Raw genomic sequence first — 19994 nt, forward strand, 5'->3', positions numbered from 1 at the left:
TTTTGATTTTTTTAAAAAAAGATTTTATTTATTTATTTGACAGAGAGAGAGAGAGATCACAAGTAGGCAGAGAGGCAGGGAGAGAGAAAGAGGAAAGCAGGCTCCCCGCTGAGCAGAGAGCCTGATGCCGGGCTCGATCCCAGGACCCTGAAATCATGACCTGAGCCAAAGGCAGAGGCTTAACCTACTGAGCCACCAAGGCGCCCCTCAATTTTATGTTTTAAAAAGCCTTCAAACTAAGTAATCTGATTAATTTCAGAAATCTCATACATTAAATGCAAAATAAGCCTTTTTTTGTCACTACAGAATTTAATCAATACCAAGGACTGTAGAGAACATTAAGCTGATGGGCACTGCTATGAATAGTCCAAAATATTTTGGCACTTCCACCTTCTCAGACCATAGGAGACGGTCAGATTCCCTATGGACTTTGAACTCAGTGTGGCCACAAAATATGCTTTCACCAATGAAATGTGAGCAGAGTAACAAATGTTATTCCTGGACAAAAACTTTAAGAGGCTGTGCGTGATTTCCCTTTGTCACTATAACCAGTGCTATTCCAGAGAGTGGTAGGAAAATGACCCCCGTGGACTTGCACAGAACTAGAAGAGGAAAGGAAAAATAATTTTGTTGTTTGAACAAGAACTACAAATACAACCAACAAATACCAATATAGCCAGTGAGATGGCAGGGGTGAGGGGATTGTTTTCATAGACTAGCCTAGTCCACAAAATCCAAATTCTCAATTTTATTGAGAAATCTGTGGCTCATGGAAGTCATAGTGCTTGCATGTGGTCTCAGATGAAGTAGACAGAGTTGATTCCAGAGTGGGTAGCTGCTACCTGGAATAGTATATATTCTTTGCCCTACACTGGTGATTTCCCAAATTTGGAATGTGTACCGATGGCAATTGGGAGGTGATTTTAGGTGTAATGTGACTATTACCTTAAATTCTAAAGACTCACATGGAGAGAAAATTAATCTCTGTCCAATTCTCTTTCATTCCTTTTGGTTGCAGAAGAAAAAGTTCTCTGTTTGGTGCTACTGTGTCTTCCACTCCATATTTTTAGCTCCTGTCTAGCAATTGCAAATATCCTTTTTGAAAGAAAATCAAATGAGCCATCAGGACTCGGGCACTAAGCCATTCTAGATGGTCACCATTTCTAGATGGAATTTAATAAGAATTTTTGGTTTCATTGAGGCAAATTTTACAGTGACTCCCATTATATGAGGTATGATTCTGGTTATCCATTGTCATAGTCATATGAAGTTTGCTTTTAGAATCTACTTAAGAACCAATAGTTAAAGAAAAGCATTAAGTAAGTAACAAGGTGGGTGATGGGCAGATGTGGAAACATTTGTGAAAAACAATACACAGTGGTCAGTGGGTTTGAAGTAAACACGAGAGGGGAGGTAAAAATAACTGAAGCTGGGGAAACAAATTTTACCATGTAGAAGAACCAACTCTATTGCCTCCCTTTTTGTAAAAAGATAGAAATTCTAAAGAATTAAATATTTATTCATTCTATTAATTTCTATACAATTGTGTTAGCAAAACACACTTCTTTTTCTTTAACATGCACTAAAAAGAAACTGGTAAGCTCTGAACTGGGCAAAAATGCACCGTTTCTCATACTTAAAGACTGAATATCACATATAACTAGAAAAAATGTCTCTGAAAATAATGGAAAAAAGAAAATATCCACCATTTTACTGACCTTACATGATCTGATTTGAACTTTGTACTTTCAAATTTAATAATCTATTTAAACAATGCTGGTGTAAACTGATTTCAAGAGTATTCTCTATGAAATATTGGGATTTCTGACAACAAGTACCTTTTCTATTATTGCATTTTTTAATTTGAAGTCTCTGAATATTGTTTTCAGTTGACATTTATTTTGTATGCATGTGGATAAAAGTTATTTTGTCTCAATTACATAACATTTTTCTTTTTGTAAACTTTGTCAGGATGAGGGAGAGTCGCATGCTTTCTACTTAAATAAGTAAATAATTTTCAGTGAAAATGGAAGAAACAGTGGTTAGGGAGAAGAAAGAGAAAAGATGACTTTCATCTTTTCAATATTAGTGGCAAATGGCTTAACTAACATAGGTAACATAAAAGGAGGAGCAGATTTTGAAACAATATACTAGGTATGATTTTGAACAATGATTCACATACTGGAGGTTTGAATAAATGGTTAATTCTCGGGCAATCCCTTCTGCAGACCTGTGTTTAAAAAGCCAAAATAATCAGAACATGAAACTGTCAAGATCTGTATATCCATTTAACTTACAACAAACAGAGAAGCAAAGTATCAGTTTAGGTTAATCAACGTTCAAAAGAATTTCATAATTAAGATTCAGTAAATTTCAGTATTATATAGAATGGTGGGAATTTAGCATTACCTATTTTCTTATTAGATTCATAGCTGGTGTGTAATTTATTGAATACATATATGTGTGTGTCAGTTTTGAGGTCTCAAGGGCCAAACTCCAGTGACCTTACAATGTCTTTGTTCTATGCTATAATTTCTGTTTTAGCTCTGCTACTTTTGCAGTCAGATTGGAGTAGTATATTGCAATGATTTTTCTGGCTTTTTCACTAAACAGTATTTTATTGAATCTAAGTATATTAAATGAAGTTGGAGAAAGATCTCTTGGCTATACAACTGAATATCTGTTGCTCTTAAAGAGTTTAACATCTAGATAAAGTAGATTTTATTTAGGGTGTAAGAATCAAATGCAAACTGTGCTAGAATAATCCTGGGTTGATTAGGCTGAGATTTATGTCAGAGTTTCTCTTTCATTCGGTTGGAATATGGTAGAGGCAGTTCTGCTGTAACACTCATTTTGAAGACATGAATTTGTTCCAATGTGATTAATATATTAGGGAACAATTTGCATAAAGCAAATTTTGCTCCCGCTTGCACAATTTTGTCTATGAGAAATAAAAGGCGAGTAAACATAGAAAACCACAAGCCATAGAATCAAGTTGCTTAGGAACACACACAACACCCACACACCCACACACCCACACACATCTCATGTGCCTGCTAGCCACCATATTTGCTTCGTGTAGTAGGAGCCACACCCTTCTGTCTCATTTCATGCAGTCCTTCTTTCACGTCCTCACAATAAGACAGGAGCTAAATCCTTCTGAGACTCACTTCCACAGGCAAAATTCAGGTCTTTTTCAAGGTAAATTGACATTTGCTATAGTATTTATGCATTTATTAACCATTTATCATGTCTAAACTATGCTACCATTTTCATTAGATTTCTGAGTCCCTCATAAGTTTTGGGGGTATTTTGTCCCACTGCCATTTTCTTCATAAGTCTGTTATGTTATTGCATGATTTTGCATCTATCTCAATTTAGCAGAACTCACTGTTCATATCTCTGTTTATTTTGGTCTGATATCAATAGCAATAGTATCAATGACATTGAATCTGTGATACATGGGAGGCTACATGGAAGCCTAACACTATAGCAATAGTCACTATTTTACTCTGGTACATAAATATTTAGACTTTTTAAAACATTGCACTTATGTCTTACAAAAAGAATTCAGACATGTCTGTAACTTTTGCAATGTTAGTATCTTTTGCTAGGGGCCATTGTTTTTCAAATACATAGTCAATCATCTCATCTGGGAAGGATAGGGTCTTCTTGGGTAATCAGCAAGTTCTCAGTCTAACTGGACCAATGATTGTCACTTTGAATATTTTCCCTTCAGCGATTAAGGGACTAGAGAATGAGGTCCAGTTTCCCAACTCATTCGCTTATTCATGTTTTTGGCAAATATTTATTGGGTAACTACCATATCATTCACTGAATGGCACATGCTGGATGTTGTGGTGAGAGCCACCAAAGTCTTGCCTTAAACAGACCTTTATATTTACCATAAACATTGTACATGTGCAATCACATGAGTAATCAAAGAAAGTTAGTGGTAGATTTCTTACGTCTTTGGTTTTGGAATGAGTTTGTGAGTGGCACTTCTTCAGGATTAATGTTTCGTTTCAAATGGACCCTGACAAACTAGATTTAGATAGTCGTTCTCTTAGGAAGGAAATGCCAAAGACAAGTATTTGAAGAAAATGTTCTCAAAAAGAATGGCTTGCTCCTGGAATGAACGATCAACAGCCCTAACCAGGCCATGTTGTAGATGTGTGGCCTGGTGCTGTGTATCCAGGGCGTGTGGTAGAAAACTGCAAGAAAGACTTGTTTGGCTTCTAGTGGTTTCTAAATTGAATTAACCAAGCAAACATTTCAACTATTTGCCGCCAGTTGGAAACATTAACTGTTCACATTAAACTTAAAATTTTTGACAATGTTTTAGTTCCTAATACAAATTTAGTTGAGCTCATTTAGTCTTAAAGGAAGAGGGTTAACTTACTTCGTTTCTTCTAAATATAAACTTGCTTTCCTAGTCAGATTATCCAGAATCTTTCCCGGTTCTTCTGGCTCCTCTTTTCTTCCCGATTTCCTTTTGTTCTGCAGAGGGCTCCATGCCTTCGGTGAGGTTCTGAACTACAATAGAGGAAGAGGGGGCCTCTGTGGTCTGTTTTGAGTAGTACGAAAATGTATTGGACAAGTTTTACTTTCTTAGAGTGCTATATAGTGAATTTTTTTTTTTTATGTGTCTAAGAAATGGAAACATTTTGTCTCATATAAAAAAGAAATATTTTTATACTGCACTCCACTCACAGACCACATCAGAGGTATTCTAAGAATAGAATAGATCAAATATATTTTATGGAAATATAATGAGAAAAGGATGTGTTCCCAAAACTCACTCTGAACAAAGGAATGCAGCATAGTCAGAAATACTTTAATGCTCCTAACAATTTTCTCATGTGAAAGGCTGAGGAACAGCCCTGGTTTGAAGAAATCTCCCACTTCTCCCCAGGCTCCCTGAACTTGAGATCAGAACTAGGAAATCTATACATTGTGAAAAAGAAATGTATGGAAAAAGTGACTTGGGGCATTAACCAAAAAGGCATTTTTGAAGGAAGAAAACATCAATATGAAACATTTTGTCATATTTCATTTCATTGATCATATATTTATTTTCTGTATTCCAGAGTACTGACGCTTAGAAGTAACTGAATTTCTGGGGATTCATATTAGATTTGTCAGTCTATGTTTGAGGAAACTTACTGAGAAAGCAAATATATAACAATCATTTGCTTTTATCATCTTGTTCTATCATGTATACAAAGAATAGTAAGACTGAGTATGTTGAACATATACCTTTCCTGAAAAAACAAAATACATCAAGGACTAAATTTACATTCAAATAATAACATTCTTTTTACAATAATAACCTACAGGTGTTCAAGAAACTAAACTTACTGGTTTTATTAAAATCACCTGACCAGCAGTTATATTTTCTTCTAAGCGTATTATATAATGTCCTGTAACAATACATTAATTTGCTTTTTTAACTTTCCTAGCTGTTACACTGATGTGTAAGTGTGATTTTCTTGCTTTTCCGAGATTGTGTGTTCTAGTTTATATATTCATATTTATTCTTCTGCTGGAGTCAGTGTTGCCACCAAATGTCTGTATTGTCTTGCTGAGTTTATTTTGCTTGATAATTTTTCACTTCTGAGATATTCTAAATTGGGCAATAATATTCAGCCCCCATTTCAACCCTATATTGTAGTTTCTTAAAAAATATATGCATTCTCAATGGATTACTGTTTATTTACTGTATATACTATAGTACAGTCTGAAGGGACTACAGAGTCCCATGAAAGAAAAATCATCATAATATTTATGCATTAAACACACATATTCATGTACATATATCTATTTTTTGAAAAAACCAAAATGCATATGCTATCATGGCCCCCAAGGTAGCAATAACATATGCAGAGAAAATTTATGCAGTTCCAGGCTGTGAACAGGATTTCTAAGAGCTACTTCCAGAAAACATTACCCCCCTCCTTGTTCTTCAATCTGTCCACTTGCTTCACTCTGAAGACCTTCTTCTCTTTCTAAATTGACTAGTGAGCTGGATGAGTTAGTCTAATCACTTAGGTTTGCTACTTGGTGACTTCTGAGGAGCAAATGGAAACATTTTTAAGAAAGTGTGTAAGGGGGTGCCGAGGCATGGTATAGTGTGTGTGTGCCTGTGTTCTTTTGTATATTTTTTTTCCCTCATAAAGAATTCACAGGATGGATACACAGCTTAAATATAGGAAGTAGCTTTATTTTTAAAAAGCTGAATGGTGTATTGAGGTGCATTTTTGTCAAGTTAAATTCCTCTAGTTATTTTCAACTAGGATAACAAATAGAAACTATGTAACACTTAGAAATTATTTAAAAATGTTTTCAAAAGATATATTTTTAAAATCTCACTTTGTAAAATCTTCTGATTGGAAAAGGAAATCTTACTGCTTTCATTATATAACAGACCTGCTCCAGTGGGGTAAAAATGGTAAGAAGCAAATCATGCTCTGTCTTAAATGACATATATTCACATTTGTGACACAGTGTTCATTATATCATGTACTAATATTATAATATTTAATATTTATGTAATATTTCTCTTTTAATACATTCACATATAGTGTATATATCCCTGTTATAAGCCTATAATTATGTATTTTATCATAATATTTAAAATATTATATAGTATTACATGTTACTTAAAACATGCTAACTGCATTAAAATTCTGTTATTTAGGGTCTTTTCCCCTAAGTTCTGATTCACCATGAGGGATATTTGCATTATAATATGATAAAATGAAAAATTACATAGAATTTATGAGGTCCTGAAATCTCCTTCCACCTGTATTTCTTGTCTTTTGCCTCCATTTTCCCACAAATAAGCTGGACACGGATTAAAGGATATACATTCAAGACATATTTTATTAAAGTTATGAATTAAAAAATAATAATTTTGCCCATGGGTGAGATAGCCCATTCTATTATTCATGATGTTAATTCTTAGTGATGCTTTTAAAATGGAGTTTTACATTTTACCGTCTTATACTTTCCATGCTTTGGTTCACTTTACATAGATTTTTACCCAGACTCATTGGGTGATTCATCTCACAGGAAACAATGATATCATGCCATGGCCTACAAAGTTTTCTGTGATCTGGCTTCCGGCTACTTCTCAGGCAGCCTCTCCTGAACTCTCCCCATTGACATGCTCTGCCTCAGCCACACTGGCCTTGTGACTGGCCCTCCAACATGCCAGGCAATCTCTATCTTGAGGTAAGACTTTCACTTCATTGTTTCCTTTGGCTAAGACATTCTTCCCTAAATATCCCTGTGGTTGCCTTTCTTCCTTACTTCCATATTTTGATCCAATATCACCTCTCATTACAGTACTAATGCTTTAACATGTCTTCCCACCCTTTTCCCACACTAGCATGCTGGATCCCTTTAATTGTTCAATTTTCTACTTCCCTTGTTTATTATATTAAAAAACGCAAGCTACATGGGGCAGGGACCATTGTCTCCTTTGCTTGCTGTTATATCCAACTACCCAGATTTGTGCCTTCTATGATACACTCAATCACATTCATTTAATGAATTCAATGAGTGAATGAATGAATTAATAAATACAAGATAGTTTTTTTCAGTGACTGCAATGGCTTTCCATCTTTCCTCGTGGCAATTTCTTTTCTCTGAATATGCTCCAGTGTATTGGCATTTTTACAAAAATATCATTCCACAGTTTTCTTGATACATGCGGATCAATTTGGACTGTAAAGGTAGAATCTCTTATGATTCTGGGCACTATACTGCCAGTGATTTTGTTTGTCATACTATTGATTCATAGGAAATTGTAATTAATTAGAACACTAAAACATATTTTGTATGAGCTACCCTTATGTTTCATGCTCCCCTTTCCATGCTTGTGTTGTTGGTTCTATGGTTATAAATGATGGAATTTGAATTTACTCATTTAACATATGATTTTGTTACTGCTGACACAACTATTACAGGTTATTGAGATCTTCACTTCCTCCATTCATTCAGTCATTGAGTAAATGCTAATTAAATAACTACCTTGTACAAGGAATAGATACACAATGGAGAACGAGGAAATAAGGATCTTAGCCGTTCTATTGGAATGCAGGTCTGTTGGAACTTATAATCTTGAGGGAAGAGAAGGCATGAAAATGTAATCATCATGCAAAATAGTAACCGTGTTGGAAGCTTCTCCCGTCATAGCATGTAGTAGGGAGTTTGATCTGTCTCTAATTCATCGGAGAGATGAATTAACTAGTGGAGAAGGTGAAGGGAAGTTTCTGTGCAGAGGCGATAGTGGAGAAAGCTTTTGTGGCATATAGCAGCATAATGTGTACAAGGACCTGAAAGAAGAACAAAGCATCCAAAGTCAAGGATGTGTGCAGGGAAAGGAGTGAGATAGGGTGCAGGTGGGTAGGGATCGGATCCTGCAAGGCCTTGAAAGAAAGGTTAATGAGTTTGTTGTCTTAGATGCTCTTACTCGTTTGCCCTTTGGAAGTCCTCAGAGGCAAAAGTTATTTTGTCCACTCTATCAAAAAGTGGTGCGGTGGTGTTTTAGCTTCCTTATTGAACTTAGATATTCCATATAAGATTTATTTCAGTTAGGACACAGTTACAGTCTTCAAGTATATGGACCCAAGGGAATAAGAAGATGGAGGTTGGGAAAAGTCTGGTAATAAACAGCTTTCCTTTATCTCCTCTGAGGATAGCACAGTGGGGAGTAGTTGTAAAATGCAGCAGAAAGTTGAGTAGAGCCAGGAAGCAGCACATTTTTTTTTTTCAACTTTTTCTGTCTTGGTTTATATTTATAGGGTCAGGAAGAAGAGTTGTTACAAAAATTGGATGTCCCCTTTCAATTCAGAGTTTAAGCATCTTTTTGTTGTTGTTCAAACTTTCCTCCTCCTCAGTATAAAGAGTAAATATAAAGAAGTCAAACAAATGATAAATACTAATTAGATATTAACTTAATGCAACCTGAATGTACTTCTTCAATATCTTAAATTACAAGTCTGGTAATAATTTCCTTATTTCAGTACATCACTCCACCCCCACACATGCTTATTAACAGGAAGTCTATTATAGGGAGAGGCCAAGAGGCCTCCTCCTACCTTCTGAAATGTTCAAGAACTCCAGGGGCTTGGCTGATAGAAAAGTGGTGTGCATTTGGTGTTCTGCTTCCCAAAGTTTTGCTGAGAGAAAAGTCTGAGGCTTCTACCTGCCATTTAGTTAGGCCCCATTTGTCAGGACCCCTGCAAAGCCTACAGTGGTGCTACATGATGGGATTCCAGAGCATTCCTTGTCTGACTTCATATATCCTCACACATATATCCTCAGTCATTGTTTCCCACGGCAAAAGTCCCCACTATTGGGGCTGGCCCCTGACAAGCTCTCAGTTCTCTTTCTGTCTTCTGTCAGAATCAATCCTCCCCCAGAATCTGTGAGGCTCACTCATAGAGCTAGAACCACCAATCCCGTCTTCTACCTTGTTCCTGGAGAAGTCTCTCTTGTGGTTATTGGCATCACTTTCTTTAGTGAGAGCCCAGTCCCCTTGTTCTCCAGCTGTGAGGCTTTGGTAATGGGGCAGACTCCCACAGTCAGAAGGTCCCTGAGCTTGTCCGCCTTTCACTCCACTTCCACACCAGTACTCTACTGTCCTTAAGCCATCCAAAGAAAGCACGTGTTTTCTTATAGCTTTCTCATGTATTTTCAAAATGAATAGAGGCCCTTCAAATGGCCTTGAAAAGCTTAAAATTTACTTTATGTTGACACAGTTAGGACTGGCCTGAGACCCGGGAGTGTAGATGTGGGTTTGGCTTGCTTACGTGATCAACTCAAAGGAAATAATTCCTAATGAGAAATCAGGATGGATGAGGACAAGGATCTTTCTATCTGATATGCACTTCTGTCTCTCTAGAACCTAGAACAGAATCTGATATATAGCAGATGTGCATTTATTTGTGCTATTAATAATTGAATGGAATAATGACTTCTGTTAAATAGATTCATTTTTGACAGAATTGTGGACACGAAGTATCTCACCAAGCAAAAAGACATTAGTGGAATGCTTGGTTCAAAGTTGAAATTGAAGGCTACTTGTTAGAGTTTTGGAAGAGGAAATAGATGGAGAAGGTATGATGAGAAGAGTAGGATGAGAGACTGGGATGAGGAGCTAGAATGTTTTTCAGAAGCAGATTACAATAAAAACTTCACCTTTATAAAGTATTTAGTTCTCTCTTTCAAATAAAGGAAGAAATAGATTTTCATGGTAACATAAAGCAAGTCACTTTTTCTTCATTCTTCTTACCCATATAAACATTCTCCTTACATAGTTAGCATTCATACAAATGTTCTTGAAATGGTCTCCTATGTAATATATATTTAAGGTGCATGTCTCCTACATAAAAGTATGTATTTTTAAGTAAACTAGGTTAAAATTCAAAATAAAAAGCAAAATCTGATAGAATAGCTCTCAAAATGTTACTTTATTGTTCCTTCTATAAAAAAACACAACACAATGGAATACGCAGGATAACCATTTATGTACTGCATAAATTTCATATATGTGATTTTTATTATACAGAATGTAAGTCTTAATTAGGTAATTTGTATCTTAACCTCCAAAAGAGACATTCTGGTCTACTGGGCACATAGAAGAGGATTAAGAACAAACCTACCTAATCATGTAATTATATACCATACCAACATACCAAGAACCTAATATAAACCACTAAGATTTCTCATGTAAAGGACTGCATTCTCTAATAGTGCATTCTGGTAACTTTCTTTCCTTCAGGTGAAGCCCATATTAACTTATGGAATAAAGTGACAAGGTAAAAAAAAATGTGAATTCACTTATGTCTGTCACATAAATTTAAATCCTGTTATGTAATTAGGGTTGGTACAGATTGAATAAGAGGACATTATTTGTTTTTAAATTCAACATATGACTGGCATTCCTTTATCTCAGATCATTTGGCCTTTGTGTTATTCCTGAAGCAGTATTTAATGTCTACATTAACTTTGAACTTCTTGCTATGTGTTCTCCTGGAACTCTGAGCCTTATTCAAATTAATATTTATTTATTTATTTATTTATATAATTTGTAAGTCTCTATTGAGAGAGCAATTCTTGTGTTAATTCCCAATCAAAATTTCTTATTTTTCTTTACTTGAACAGCATCAACTTTAACTTCACTTCTGCATAATTCCTAGGGATTTTCTCTCATCAAAATGATTCCTAAGAATAAACTGTGATTTTTTTTTTTTTTTTTTTAGTAGGAATAGGAACACAATTATGATGTTTGTCTTAGGAAATTCATAATGTAGAAACACAACAATTTACTGGCTTACAATTTAGGACTACCTCGAAATGAAATTGTGAAAATATAATAGCCATTTAACCCAGAACAGCAGAGGAAATTAAAAATTATATTAGACTATATACTGTATTTGCTTGTAGGCAATGGGGAAAAAGTATTCTAAATCAAGTAAGATGTTAATTAAAAGGCTACTAGAAGGCCAAGAAAATAAAGTAGACAATTTTTAAAGATTCAAAGAATGCTTTTTAGTAATAATTTATGGATACATGTTGAGATTGTCTTTACCTGGTTCACCAAAGCAGCCAATCTATTTGGTTTATTTAGTGCTGTTCAGCACAGTGGTCAATCTGGCATTCCTTTTGTCTAAAGATGGTCAGGCCCACCAGTGGTTGAAAATGCTACATGTGGACTTTGAGACAATTTGAATTTTTAAGTCTCAAATGTCTAATTTTTATTTCTGAAAATTGAAATTAGGAACTCAAATCCAAACATTCTGGGTTATCATTCAAGAAGTATTTATTTAATCTGCCTAAATACGTTGTAACCATTTTATATGTTATACACCTTTGGGACCCCTTAATAGCTGTAAATACTGTGGTTGAAAACATCTGCATTAAAGTAGATGAAAACAGACTTAACCTCTGACCCTGTTTCTTACTAGCTGTGGGATTATTGGCAAATTACTCAACTGCTCTAAGCCTCTAAGCCTGTAAAATGGGAATACAGGTAATATTGAGCTATAGGTAGGATTAAATGAGATAATAAACTTTTAGAACAGTACCTGGATATTGTCAGTGGGAGATATTATTGGTAAAAACAGTAGTTTTTTTTTTTCTTTCTACTTAATAGAATACTATCTTCTGTTGACTCTCCATAAATGTTTGGTTGAGTGGTGATGATACTTACTCAGGTATACATAGGATTTGGGGTATAAAGTAAAAAAAGTGACCAGATGATGGTCATCACACTAAATTATTATATCTGCATCTCCTGGAAACACAGTATATTTATTAAATATTATATAAATATCATCCCCAAATGGTTGATCCACTCAAGTGCTTATCTTGTCCATTTTGAAGAAGGCCTCAGTTCAACACATCCTTCCTGAACCAGTTTGAACTTTATTGTGCTTTGAAGGCAATGTAGAATTTAACTGACAATTTCATGGTGGGTGGGTAGGGGGCATGTTGGAAAGGTAGTTTATTTTTGACTGCACCAGGCAGCATGTGAAGAAAATGCCCATTAGACATCTTTGTTTTTCCCAGAGACATAGATTCCTTGTCCTCCCTCAACATCAAACCATCTTTCCTTCAAGTCTACTCTCTTGTCCTAAGAAATTCAGCTCCCTTTTCAAGTTCATATGCCTCAATCACTGACAAACAATTAGCTGAACCAACTATCTTTAGAAAGCACTTTCTAAAATGCTGTTCTACCATCTGTTTGTTTTTTTAAATATGCCCCCTTATGGGTCTCATATTCCTTGTATGGATGCCTCATCCCAATAAGCACAGCAAAGTAGACCTTCCAGAAAAACCAAAGTCTTCCTGGAGGAGACTCTGATATTAAGAAAATTGAAACTTTTCCCTGTTACTACTTGTAGAGGATATTAAGTCTGAAAGGATTTGAGTTATTTAAACATATTATAATATTTATCAAGGGCTGACTCTGTGCAGAGCACTGGATAGGGAAAATGAGATAACCTAAACAAGATCAGCAGGGCCTGTGTTCTGTCTGTGGTGAGACGGACACTGAAATAAGCAATACCGATGAAGGGCAGATTTTGATCAATAGAACTTACGCTTGTATGTATTCATCTTAGCTGGGTGATTCTAGGAAACAATAATTTCGATTGTCTGAAATTTTATCTCTATCCTAAAAGAAGGATTGAATTTTGATTTGTAAATATTAAGTTCAACGTATATTGAAAGAACTATTGAGGAGAGAGAAATATTTAAGAAAAGCCCGGGAGGGATAAGAGAAGTCATGTCAAATGAGCCATAAGGATTCAGCATTGGTGGTGGGATGGAGAAATTATAGACACTATAATGGAAAGTAAACCTAGAGAAGAAGACCGGAATAAAATCATGAAAGCTTAAGGGAAGTTAGTCATAAAAAGAAATCATGAAAATTTTTTGAATTGCTCTATGACAAGTGGGTTGGGGAAGAATCTGGGGTCAAGAATTGAGGTTAATAATATAATAAAGGCTTTTTTTTTGGAATCATTATATTATTGAGCTCCATCTATGATTTCATTTAGTCCACACAACAACACTGTATTATTTCATTTTATCAAGGGGAAAACCAAGATATACAAGGATAAAATAATTTGTTCAAGAACACACAGTAAGTTCCCAAGCCATCGTTCATATTTAGGACTTTCTGATTCTAAGTTCTTGGTTTTAATTTTGTTCTCTTATCATGTAGGAACTGTGATTCTTCAATTGGACAGCTGAAATTAAAAGGGAGGTAGAAGGACATAAGACATAGTGTCAACTGTATTTATACAGAAACTGTGTGTTTCCAAGATTGGCTGGGAATGATGAGAGAGAGCAAGAGATCTGTGGAGGGAAGGGAAAAGAAAAAGGACACCATTGCCACCTATGCCCTCAAATAGGAGGAAAGTCTAGGCCAGAATCCAAAACCTGGAAGTCATCTGGAGTAGATGATTGATATGGTATGAAATGATCATATCAAGGGGTGGATGAGCCTACATGAGAAGGATGCGTGGAAGAAGGGAATTAACAGAGGGAGAATGAGCCAGGAGGACAGCCAGGCAGGATGGGGTAGGAGGGCAACAAGGAAGAAAGTATGAGTTATTCATGAAAATGGAAACTATACAAAGTGCTGCAAAGCAGTCAAGTACTTACTCACTGGGCAACCCCGGTGAAAATCAGCCCATTTCTCAAAGGTGCAATTTTTTTCGAGATGCTGCTTAAAAAAATGTTGTTAAAGGAAAGGTTATTGCGGGAACGAATTTGCTAACACATGGGAAATGCTGAGTTGCTGTGGCACTGTTCCTGTGCAGTGAGGTCAGCCATCAGTGTCACTGTGATCAGCAGCACCATGGTCTTCACCATCATCATTTGATAAGAGTTGAAGGACACCCTTGGAATGATGACTCATAAGTTTTTGGTGACATTTAAGTAGTAGTTTCCATCCTTTATGGGACAGGAACAGATTACAAGAGGGTGGGAGGAGTCAAAGAAGTAGAGAAAGAAGTTTTTCTCAAAAACTTAGCAGTAAATGTGAGAACCGAGGGCTGTGACACAATGGTGATTAGTCCAGGAGGGTTTTTCTAGAATTGGGCACTTGACTCTGAGAGGAAGAAAACAGAAGAAGAGAGGATAGGAGTAACTGAATGGAATGCACTTTCAAATGGACATGCAAGAAAGTGATCCTTTTGAAGGGATGTCAACTTTAGCAATCTCATCACAAAATTATTTGATAATATGGGTTTTTCATGCACAGGTGGGATGAGTTACAGAGAGATTACAATGAATGTAGTCTCACTCAGTATTTCATTTGTACAGTTCAATTCCCAGGATGGAGATTATTTGTTGTCATTCCCAGTTGTGCAGTGACTGAATTTTTTCCATTTTTTAAATATCAGTGATGCCAAGGAGAGGTCTTAAGGAATGCAATTTAGACTCCTGATGGTCTACAAGGACATCACTGATTTGACTGTTCTGAGAGAGAGAGAGAGAGAGAAAGAAACATCTCATTTCTCCCCTTGTGCCAAAGGACATGAGAGTGAGTAAATCTTCACAGGGTATGAGATTGCAATAAAGATGTGTGCAAATTTAGATGGAAATTAGGCATGTTCCCAGAGCTCCTGGAAAATTGCCAGCATAGCTCTCAAGACATTGCCTTTATAGACTATGTATATATTTATTTCTTTGTAAATCCAGTCTATAGAGTTTTCTGTTTATGATTGTTCCCAAGGACATTCTTTCTCCAAGCATTTCTCTAAGCAGATACTCACTCAAAGCCAGTTTTCAAACCATATCAAATGTAATCAGTATTTTCTGTGAAATTCTCTCTCACTGATATTACTCTTTTGTTTCTTACAATTTCTATTGTGCAATAATCATAGTAAAGGCTTATCAAAAATGTGTAGACATATGTGTGTGCATGGGGGAAATTCCAAATATGGGGAATTAACAGTATTGATTAGTTATCAAGCCCCTCAAACACATTTTAAATGTACTCTTGAAATATATATTTTTTATACTATAGTTTAATTCTTCAGTATCCTTTGCATTCTAAGTCTCTAGAGACTGAGTTGTTTCTGGAAAGCAATATGATAATATAAGTTGAAATGTAGGTTATTAATAGCTAAAATGATCAATGCTATTACATTCAAAATACTTAACCATATCAAGCTCTTTTTCTTATGCTTTCACTTTACTAATTCAAAAAATCATATGCTGAAAGAAAGAATACTAAACCACTTTGAGTTAAAGAAAGTTAAAATGAATTAAAGTTTCCCTGAAAGACAAAAATATACGTAAATCGGTGACATATGTGCTTTTTTGGTGGTTTTTCTATCTTTACTCGTAATACTAAATTTCTTTAAAGTAATGCAGTTCTCCATATAAAAATTTATTATCCAGAAAAAATAATAGGTCATTGTGAGAGTCAATGGTTACAAAGGTGGAGAATATTAGTTTTGGATGTATATAAACTCTCATGACTTTACTAAATACATGTATGAAATATTGAGCCCATTTAATCTGTATCTTTTGTGTTCTTTGTATTTCTATGATATTACTAAGGATGGAACCCCTGGATACTATACAGTTATCTATTAATTTCTATTTTCTGTTTATTTTATCAAATATTCATTATTACTGAATTAATATTATAATAGGTTTTCATAAAATAAAATTGGTGCCATCCTCTTGCTTTTTATATTTCTGTTTTCCAAATTTATAGCATATTTTAGGGAATAGAGAAAGCATCTTGGTTGGGAATTTGGATAAAAGTCTATTTTTTAATGAAAGGTATGAGTTCTGGGCTGGGAATCAGGCTATTGGTTCTTCTGGCTCTTATGACCAGCCAAGGACCTCAGGCAAAGAGGGAAAACTATCCATAAATGGGCTGGGGGGTGTCTGTCTTGCTTCTTCTATCTTACAGGACTGCCTTTAGAATCCATCAAGAGTTTATAAAAGTTTGAGTAATGTTAAAAGCATACATTTCTTTTTTTACTCAAATAACATTTTATTATATCTTTCTAATTACCCTCCTGAAATAATTCTGTTACTCTCAATTTCCTGGAATGTTTTAAAATAAAAATTATGTACAATTCATGCTAGTTACAGTTTCTTAAGTATTGGGAGTTCTTTTGATTTTCAAGGTTTTTGGTCTGAGGCTCATATAAATTGAAGAGAATATAAACTGGACTTATATTTTACTTATTTGTGCTAATAGTATGCCCAAGCAATTCATTACCCATTGTATGCAGTTTCAGGGCAGAGAATTCAATGAGGAGTTTAGTGATAACATTTTTAAGTGGGTGGATTAGAACTTTACTTTGGTTCCCATTGTAGTATAATGGTTTGCCTTACTGTGTATTTAGTGACATCTATAATGGTGGGCACATAGTAGGTCTTTTCAATCTGGAAACTCATGTCTCCTATTTATGAATATTTTCTTGAAGATGATTTCTTCCCTTTGTTCTCTTTTTCCTGGAACTCTGATGACTTGGATAGTGGATCGTTTGGACTGACCCTCTAGTTTTCTCAATTTTCTCCCCTACCTTCTGTCCTTTTTTATTTCCTGAGAAATTTCTTTAACTTTATCTTCTACACTTTTGTTTAATTTCTACTATCACATTTTTAATTTTCAAGAGCACTTTTCAATCAGAATATTCCTTTTCTGAATGTCCCTAATATTTTAAGTTATTATTGTTTCATGAATGTAGAATCTCCTATCTTCTTGGGAATATTGATTAGAAATTTAAACAAAAGTTTATTTTGTATAAAATCTCAAGTGCTTTCACCTTTCTTCTCTGTTATTATTTCAGTTTCTCTCATGTTAGACTATTTCTTTAGAAGGTCAGATTTTTAAATTATCTGCTAATATTCCATAATGTGGCACTAAATTGTTTCTAGAAAGCTCTGAGAATGTGGATGGTGTTTGTTGACTGTGGTTCCTTCTATATATCTGGCTGGGACATTTCTTTGGGAAACACCATTATCGGAATCTTCAGGTCTTCCTTTGTGAGTTGGTGTATTTCCCAGAGAGATAACTTCTATTCTCCCGTGTGGAATATATAAAAGTGATTGCCAGAATTTGAGGGAGCAGAGGGCCTATACAAAGTTAGGGAAAAAAGCAGGGGACCATTTTACTCAAATCACTTCTTTTTCTCTATTATCCTTTCAGGGAATGATAATTCTCTCACTCACCCATGCTCAAAATTCTAAAACTCTCCTAAACTATTATTCCTCCTTTACTTAGAAATTCAAATTAATAAATCCAAACCAATAGCCATATTTTATCTTCCTACTATATTGCAACTTATTTGTTGGCAGGACCCAAAGAGCAGAGCAAGTTAAAAGAGTGGGTAAGAGGGGCGCCTGGGTGGCTCAGTGGGTTGGGCCGCTGCCTTCGGCTCAGGTCATGATCTCAGGGTCCTGGGATCGAGTCCCGCATTGGGCTCTCTGCTCAGCGGGGAGCCTGCTTCCTCCTCTCTCTCTCTGCCTACTTGTGATCTCTCTCTGTCAAATGAATAAATAGAGTCTTAAAAAAAAAAAAAAGAGTGGGTAAGAGTGTGGAATGCAGAGATAGATTTGAATCTTAGTTCTGTGATTTGCCACCTCTATGGCATTTTTAATGCTTTTGTCATTTCCAAGGCTCAATTCTCAGCACTTCCCAGGACTTCTTCAAAACTAAGAATTAATATTCTATAGTTTGTTTCTCAATAAAGAATTTTCTCTGTATATTTTACAATGTTTTTTATATTGTATTCTTTTTTTGTGTTAAAAAATCTAGTGAATGTTATAAATAAAACATTATTTACAAGTTCATCTTCCATTCTGATGTACCACAGATCCTTTTTCCTATTAATACCTGTGCTTAACCATACTTCTGTAAATTTAAATTTTTTTCTCCCTCTATTACTTAGGCTGTGCTTCTAAATCTCCTAATCATTGATGGATATTTTTCTGAGTTTGCAAGGTCTTTAGGAATTACTCATCTTTCCATTTACTCAGGAAATATTTTTCTCTGGGTTATACTTATCTCCTAGAACTTTTCTTTTATTAGTATGTGACGTATGTAATGAAGTTTTTTACATGGTCAATACTTACTCATTTTAGACTTTCTTAACAACTCTGGAAGCCTTCCTGAAGAATGGATGCATAGGAAGTGGTGTCTAGAATGCGTATAAATGTTAGCTGTTCCAATCATCCACAGTGTGAAGTAACAGTAATTCAAATGGAACCTCAGTCTATGGGAAAGGGTTAGGTGTGGTCTGTCATTAATGGCGGTGGTGTGATGTAGTGTCAAGTGCAGGGGAAGCTGTGTAGAGAGAGTGTTTTGTCGCTGAGAAAGATTCAGGAATTGGTTACCATGCTCTGTCTCTGTTGTAAATAGGCTGTGTTGAAAGAAGATAGCATAATGTAAAAGCACGTAAGAGCAGACTGTTGAAGAATGAATTGAGACCCAAGAATTGCTTCCACAATAGCACCAGTAAAAGGGCCCTTTTCAGTTGAGTCGATGGGAGTTTGACATATGTAAAGATGGAAATCTTCTTTTTTAATGGCAAGCTGAATGCTAAAATATTATTTACTTCTCGGTGTTTTACAGCATTGTGGTTTTCAAAGCCTCTCTCCAAAGATGGCTGAGATGATCTGAAGGTGACGTGTTCAGGGAAACTTTTCTGAGGTTAGATTGCTATTTAGAAACAGCCTTCACTTTTACTAGTTTATTTTTAAGTTTTCACACGCTTTGTAAATAAATTTTTGGAATTATCCCTTAAGTGGCTCATGTTTATTTGCTAATTCATATGAAACACAAGGACGTTAGGTCTTTTTTACTTATGGCTGGGCTTTGAAGACCTATGCTATATAGTGTGGATAATCTTGGTTCCTTTTACCCATGATTTAAAAACACTTTATTTCTCCAGAAAAAAAGCAGCAATAGAGATTTGAAGTATTGTTGTTTGTGTTTTCTTTTCTTGCTTGCCTAATCCAGTCATACCTTTTCTGGCTATTTCAATTTTCCTGTTTATCAAAGTCTGGTTTACTCTAAAAACTGTATCATTAGTCAGCTCATAAGCCAAAACACACTGGAGTGATTTTGCATAAAGGAAAGCAGAAAACTGTGGGTAACTCTCATCTGCTAAAAGGGCAATGTGCTCAGATCTGTGCTGCAGGAATCGCAGCTATATTACTCGGATATGATTCGCCCACTCAATACGTACTAGCTCTGATGGAGTGTGCACATGTGATTAATGGTTGAACTCCCCTGCTTAAGGTGTTGTCACAAAGGGCTGCTGGACTGACAGTGTGGTAGACACAGCAACTTTCTTTCTTTTTTCTTCTTTAGGTTCTAAGGAGCTTGTAAGCGTGACATGTTCTTGTTTTATTTTTGTCTATCCTTTCATCTATTTCTCTATGTACATGTACACATTCAAATACATGCATAAATACATAGGCATCTATCTGTGCCTCTC

General features: G+C 35.4%; 1 long non-coding RNA gene across 1 annotated transcript in view; it reads left to right on the top strand.

Moving 5' to 3' along the window:
* The first annotated feature begins 3115 nt into the window (after positions 1-3115).
* Positions 3116-19994, top strand: part of LOC106006350 — a 142929-nt gene continuing 126050 nt past the window's right edge. Inside the window, exons 1-2 of the long non-coding RNA XR_001180337.2 lie at positions 3116-3201; positions 7075-7236. This is a non-coding gene — a long non-coding RNA (uncharacterized LOC106006350). The remainder of the gene's footprint in view (positions 3202-7074; positions 7237-19994) is intronic.

The sequence above is a fragment of the Mustela putorius genome, unplaced genomic scaffold (assembly GCF_011764305.1).
Source record: "Mustela putorius furo isolate JIRA1106 unplaced genomic scaffold, ASM1176430v1.1 tig00003867_pilon_pilon_pilon, whole genome shotgun sequence".
Lineage (NCBI taxonomy): Eukaryota > Metazoa > Chordata > Mammalia > Carnivora > Mustelidae > Mustela > Mustela putorius.